Genomic DNA, 7822 nt, shown 5'->3' on the forward strand with positions numbered 1-7822 from the left:
TTCATATCATAAACTTTTCTTTGTAGCATGGACATTGGACATTTAGATGATCCAAAGCAATAGTCTATATTTGACATGAAGACTTCAATACTCAAGCATATCAACAAGCAACCATGTCATTCAAATTATCAATGCTAAAGAAAGCTATCCCTAGCCCATTATGCTCAATCATTGATCCATTCATGAAACACACTCAAATATTAACTATGCCTAATGCACAAGCATGATAATAGTGTTCCCTAGTTTGTTCTTTATAAGAGAAGATGGAGACTCAATAAAAATAAAAATTGCATAAAGTAAATAGATAGTCCCTTCGCAGAGGGAAGAAGAGATTTGTAGAGGTGCCAGAGCTTAAAGCTTAAATTGAGAGATTTTTTTTTCTGTGGCATGCTTTTCCCTTCAACGAAAATGACCGAGAATTCCCAATACTTTCCATGCTAGATAGATCATAGGCAGTTCCCAAATAGGAAATACAGTTTATTCCTTTTTCACCATTCTTTCATAATCCATGGCTAGCCGTATCCATGGGTGCCTTCCATACCAACACTTTCCAAGGAATTTATTATTGAACAACATAAATATTTTTTTTTTGCATTTCGGGACTGGGCATCCCTATTACCTTTGCCACACTCTCGTGGAATGACAAGTGAATAAACACTCATCTTGAGAATAAAATATCTAGCATAGAAAATATTGGCCACCCCCTGATGCTTGATGAGCGATACGAGCACACAAAAGGGAAATTTATTTTAAACAGTAGAGTTGGCCCATACTAATTTTCTTGGAACGACACGGAAATACTGCATATAGGTAGGTATGGTGGACTCATTTGGCACAACTTTGGGTTTAAGGATTGGGATGCACAAGTAGTACTCCCACTTAGTACAAATGAAGGCTAGCAAATAGATTGAGAAGCGACCAACCAAGAAACAAAAACTATCATAAAAGAGCATTAAACATAACTAACACCGAATAATGCAACATAAGTAGGATGTAACTTCATTGCATAACTATTGACTTTCGTGCTTGCATAGGGAATCACAAACCTTAACACCAATATTCTTACTAAGGCATAATTACTCATTAACACGACTCACATATTATTATCATCATATCTCAAAACTATTGCAAGGAATCAAGTTTTTAATATCCAGTGATCTTCATGAAAGTTTTTATTATGTTCCTCTTGAATATCTATCACTTTGGGACTAATTTCATATATTGCTACTAACAAAGCTCTCAAACAAATTTAAGTGAAGAACGAGAGCACAAATATTTCTTCAAAATAATTTCCATCTCTCAAAAATAATATAAGTGAAGCAATGAGAGACTATTTCATTAAAATTAAAGCACAACCATGCTCAAAAAGATATAAGTGAAGTACTAGAGCTATTCCATAGCTCAAAAAAAAGTGAAGCACATAGAGCAAATCATAGCATAATTGCGGCTCTCTCAAATAGGTGTGTCCAGCAAGGATTGTTGTGACGAACTAAAAAGAAAAAAAGCAAATACTCATATAATACAAGACGCTCCAAGCAAAACTCATGATATGTGACGATAAAAATATAGCTCCAAGTAAAATTACCGATGGTCGTTAGAAGAAAGAGGGGATGCCTTCTGTGGCATCCCCAAGCTTAGTTGCTTGGTACTTCTTGAATTTTACCTTGGGGTGCCATGGGGCATCCCCATACTTAGGCTCTTGACACTCCTTATTCCTTCATCCATCATGATCTCACCCAAAACTTGAAAACTTCAATTACACAAAACTCAACAAAAACCTTCATGAGATCCGTTAGTATAAGAAAACCAATCTTTACTTTAAGTACTGTTGCAACCCATTCATATTTTGTTATTGCATTATACCTACTGTATTCTAACTTTACCATGGCTTATACCCCCGAGACAATCCATAGATTCATCAAAATAAGCACACAATGCAACGAAAACATAATTTGTCAAAAACAGAACAGGTTGCAAAGACGCGAATTTTACTCATACTTCTGTAACTCCAACAATTCTGAGAAATTAGGAAAACGTAGGAAATTTGTATATCAATCTTGTGTAAAAAATTCAGAAGCTTTCGTTGCTTCTGTGAATTTTAACAATTCTGCTACTGGACGCAAAAGTTTCTGTTTTCCAACAAGATCAAATCAACTATCACCCAACATGATCCTAAAGGCTTTACTTGGCACAAACACTAATTGAAACATAAAAACACAATCATAACAGTAGCATAATTGTGTAAACACTCAAGAACAGAAAGAAAAAGTGAAAACTAATTTTTATTCATTGGGTTGCGTCCCAACAAACGCTATTGTTTTATGCCCCTAGCTAGGCATAATGCATAGATTCAAGTATTGTCATCTTTGGTTCTTGTCCCATAGGTTGCCCTCATGATTGACTCATATGGTGGTCTAGTTTTAGTTCTAGGGAAGTGTTCCATATCCTTCTCTAGAGGAAACTGAAATTTAATATTCCCTTCTTTCATATCAATCATGACACCTATAGTTCGCAGAAACGGTCTACCAAGTATTATAGGACAAGACGGATTGCAATTAATATCAATCACAATAAAGTCTATGGGAACATAATTCTTATTTGCAAGAATAAGAACATCATTAATTCTTCCCAAAGGCTTTTTAATAGTAGAATCCGCCAAGTGCAAATTAAGAGAGCATTCTTCAATATTGGTAAAACCAAGCACATCACATAGAGATTTCGGAATTGTGGAAACACTATCACCTACACTCATAATTTTTGATCTTCAATTTAATGGTAGGTTCCCATTCATCATATAATTTTCTAGGAATTGAAATCTCTAACTCCAATTTTTCTTCTAAAGCTTTTAGCATGGCATCCACAATATGTTTAGTAAAATCTTTATTTTGTTCATAGGCACTGGGTGAATTTATCATGGATTGTAACAAAGAAATACACTCAATCAAAGAGAAACTATCATAATTAAAGTCTTTGTAATCCAAAAGAGTGGGTACATCACTAGTTAAAGTTTTGACCTTTTCAAACCCACTTTTGTTAAAAAAAATCAACAAGATTTTCACCCTTGAATTATGAGGACGCCTTCTAGCTAAAGTTGACTCTTCTTCAGTCCTTTTATCATAAATTTTAACATTACTAAACAAGGAATCAATACAAGAAACACCAATCATCTTAACATCTTCATCATTACCAAGAAAGCAAACGGTAGAAAACTATTTCTCTAAAAGTTCTCTTTTAGCTCTAAGCATAGCGGTTCTTTTCTTACTTTCATCCATAGAGACATATAAAGCTTTAATTGATTCATTAACATCAACCTTGGGTGTAAAAAATTTAGCCTTGAGATTTTCCACATCATGAGAAATTCTATCAATGCTTCTAGACATATCATCAATCTTACTCAACTTTTCTTCTATCGTAGTGTTGAAAACTTTTTGCACATTAATAAATTCTTTAATATTACACTCACGACCAGAGGGCATCCTTTATTATCATAAGAAGAATTACCATAGGAATTGCCATAATTATTAGAGGAATTTCCAGGAAAAGGCCTAGGATTAAAATTACCCCTATAAGCATTGTTGTTGAAATTGTTTCGCGAGACAAAATTCACATCTACGGAATCATTATTTTTCTCAATCAAAGTAGACAAAGGCACATCATTAAGATCAATAGGATCATTTTTATTAGCAACCAATTTCATAAGTGCATCAACTTTTTCACTCAAAGTGCTAATTTCTTCAACCGAATTGACTTTTTTACTAGTAGGTGCTCTTTCGGTATGCCATTGTGAATAATTTGCAATAATATTATCAAGAAATTTAGTAGCTTCACCCAAATTAATTTCCATAAAAGTATCTCCCGCGGCGGAATCTAAAAGATTTCTAGAAACAAAATTCAACCCTGCATAATTTTTTTGTATAATCATCCATAGATTTAAACCATGAGTAGGACAATTTCTTAGCATTAATTTCATTCTTTCCCAAGATTGTGCAACACATTCATGCTCAAGTTGCTTAAATTCCATGATTTGATTTCCAAGGGAAATATTTTTTGCGGGCAGAAAATACTTAGTAATAAAAGCATCCTTGCACTTATCCCAAGAATCAATACTATTGCGAGGCAAAGGTGAAAGCCAAATTTTTGCACGAACCCTCAAAGATAAAGGAAATAATTTCAACTTTATAATATCGTTGTCCACATCTTTTTTATTTTGCATATCACACATTTCTACGAAAGTGTTTAGATGGGATGCGGCATCCTCATTAGGAGTACCGGAAAATTGCTCTTTCATAACAAGATTCAACAAAGCGGCATTAATATCCTAATAATCCGCACTAGCGGCGGGAGGAGCAATCGGAGTACTAATAAAATCATTATTATTAGTGTTGGAAAAATCACACAACTTGGTATTTTCTTGAGACATCGTGACTACTGATGTCTACTATGCAACTTTATTCTTGTAGACTCGTGTTGGGCCTCCAAGCGCAGAGTTTTGTAGGACAGTAACAATTTTCCCTCAAGTAGATGACCTAAGGTTTATCAATCCGTGAGAGGTGTAGGATGAAGATGGTCTCTCTCAAACGATCCTGCAACCAAATACAAGAATCGCTTGTATCCCGAACACACCCAATACAATGGCAAATTGTATAGGTGCACTAGTTCGGTGAAGAGATGGTGATAAATGTGTAATATGGATGCTAGAAATATATTTTTATAATCTGAATAAATAAAAACAGTAAGGTAGCAATTAGTAAATGAGCACAAAAACGGTATCGCAATGCTTGAAAAAGAGGCCTAGGGTCCGTACTTTCGCTAGTGCAATTTCTCAACAATGCTAACATAGTTGGATCATATGATCATCCGTCAAAGTGCAATAAAGAATCACTCCCGAGTTCCTATTAGCGGGGAACAAAAGATAGGAATTGTTTGTAGGGTACGAAGCCACCTCAAAGCTATTTTTTCCAATCAATCTATCCTAGAGTTCGTACTAGAGTAACGCAAGCTATTCTTTTCGATCGATCTAATCAAGAGTTCGTACTAAGATAACACCAAAGCAAGTTCATATCCATAATACTCAATCCACACAAAGAACTACAAGGAGACCCCAAAGTTTCTACCGGAGAAAAACGTGCATCAACCCCTATGCATGGATTACCCCAATATCACCGCGGGAATCCGCGAGTTGAATGCCAAGACACATATCAAGTGAATCAATATGATACCCCAATTGTAACCTCGAGTATTCATTCCGCAAGATATATATCATGTGTTCTCATCTCTGAATATTCAATCCGACAAGACAAAACTTCAAAGGGTAAAGATTCAATTCATCATAACAAGAGTATAGAGGGTAGAAACATCATATGATCCGACTATATTAACAAAGCCCATGATATAGATCACGAGAGAGAGAGAGAGAGAGATTAAACACATAGCTACTGGTACAAACCCTCAGCCCCGAGGGTGGACTACCCCCTCCTCATCATGGTGGCCACCGGGATGATGAAGATGGCCACCGGAGATGATTCCCCCCTCCGGCAGGGTGCCCGAAATAGTCTAGATTGGTTTTTGATTGCTATAGAGCCTTGCGGTGGTGGAACTTCTGATCTAGGTTAACCCCGAAGGGTTTCGGAATTTTTGGGAATTTATAGTGCAAAGAGGGGGTGCGGGAGGCCACCGAGGTGGACACAACCCGCCTGGGCCCTGGTGGGTTGTGCCCCCCTCGGGGCACCCTCCAGGTGCAGCTCTGGCCCATTGGGTTCCTTCTGGTCCATCAAAAAATCCCCATGGAGTTTCGTTGCGTTTGGACTCCATTTGGTATTGATTTCCTGTGATGTAAAAAACAAGCAAAAACAGCAACTGGTACTGGGCACTGGGTCAATAGGTTAGTCCAAAAAATGATATGAAGTTGCTATAAAATGATTGTAAAACATCCAAGAATGATAAAATAACAACATGAAAACTTCATAAATTATAGATATGTTGGAGACGTATCAGCATCCCCAAGCTTAATTCCTGCTCGTCCTCGAGTAGGTAAATGATAAAAGAAATATTTTATGAAGTGTGAATGCTAGCAAAGTGCATAAGTTTGATCAATGACAATTTCAATCACTTTTCCTAGCATCATAACATCAATTCTTTCTTATAAAACTTCTCATGTCACTACAAAAAAAAGACACTTCCGTGATGATACGTGTTTGTCACAGTAGGTCGCGTTTTTGTCATGCATGTAAATCCATGACAAATTTATGACAGAATCAAGATAGTAATACCTGTGCTGTCGTAGAAGTGTTCCATGACATTACCAAAATTATCATCACAGAAGTGTCCACTTCCATGACGATAAATCGCGCGTCACAGAAGTGCTTTCGTCAAGGGTGACCGACACGTGGCATCCACCGTAACGGAACGCCGTTAAGCTATCGGGTCCGGTTTTGGATCCGATAACCCGTTAACAGCCCCGACCAATGGGGATTTTCCACGTGTAAAATCATCATTGGCTGGAGGAAACACGTGTCGGCTCACCGTTGGGACAGATGCCATCCACTCATTGGACACAAAGGGCCTATGATACGTCGACACATGGCACGGCCCAACAGAGGCCCATTCCTGTGAAAAGGCTTTCCGTTTGACTTGGTCAAAAGGTGGCAGGCCGGCCCACGACAAGCCTGTTAACGGCATGTTCGCATATAGCCCATTTACAGCCCACTAACCCAGGGCCCGTTTACGGCCTAACAGAATTAGTCCCAGTAGCGTCATCTGGGCTGTCCAATATAATTCCAGCCCGTTTTAACTTTCGGCCCATGTATGGCCCATGACGTCTTTCGGCCCATATGAGGCCCTTTGTAACTCTTGGCCCATTAACGGCCCGTGGTGAAACTGGCCCGTAATGAACAATGTATCACTTTATACCCATTAACGGCCCATTAATCCATTGGGCCGTTTGCAGCCCATGTTATCTTTCGGCCTTCTCAGGGCTCATTTATTCTTGGGCTCATTTCTAGCATTCGGTTACTTACGGCCCGTTACTGCCATTTTCTGCTTGTGGGCCAAATTCAGCCCGTGGTTATAGTCGGCCCGTTTGTGGCCCATTAATACGTTGGGCCGTTTTCATAGCATCATCAAATACGGCCTATTAACGACGGCCCATTATGGTCGGCCCATGAACGGACGACTCCAACTCTAGCCCGTTTACGGCCATAATGCGGTCTGTTTTTGGCCCATGTTTGGCCAATCGATCATACGGCCCGTCTAAGGCCCATTGATGATACGGCCCATAGAAGGCCCATTGTTTCTATGGCCCGTAGAAGGCCCATTGTTTCTACGGCCCGTAGGAAGCCCAGTGTCACTACAGTAAATATGTAGCCCATGGCCTGTTAAAGGCGGGAAACTACTATAGGAGACCTGCTAATGGCCCAAGCTGATTATAGGCCCACATTTTGGCCTATATGAGTAACGAGCCGGCCTGAAGACCGACAACACTGAGATCCACTGAACCTTCCGGCCTAAATTACAACATACCGACCAAAGAATAAACCTAGACTATACAACAAAGAAATTACGGCATATTAGGAATCAAAGTTCGCTACCCGGTGATAATAAAGCGCAACATGACCGTGGATTACATACACTGGGCATCAAAGGTCGCCACTAGTGCATATAAATGCGCCGACAAAAGAATATACAAAACTGAGAGCACTTCAGAAGGCACTAGACCTGGCAAGCTCGGGCCCCCGCAAGCAGCCGAACAAGCTGATGAGACCTTAGTTGTGTCAACGATAGATGCTTCATCCCTAGCTGTATGGCACCATAGTGCGCAAGGCAG

The sequence above is a fragment of the Aegilops tauschii genome, chromosome 7 (genome assembly GCF_002575655.3).
Source record: "Aegilops tauschii subsp. strangulata cultivar AL8/78 chromosome 7, Aet v6.0, whole genome shotgun sequence".
Lineage (NCBI taxonomy): Eukaryota > Viridiplantae > Streptophyta > Magnoliopsida > Poales > Poaceae > Aegilops > Aegilops tauschii.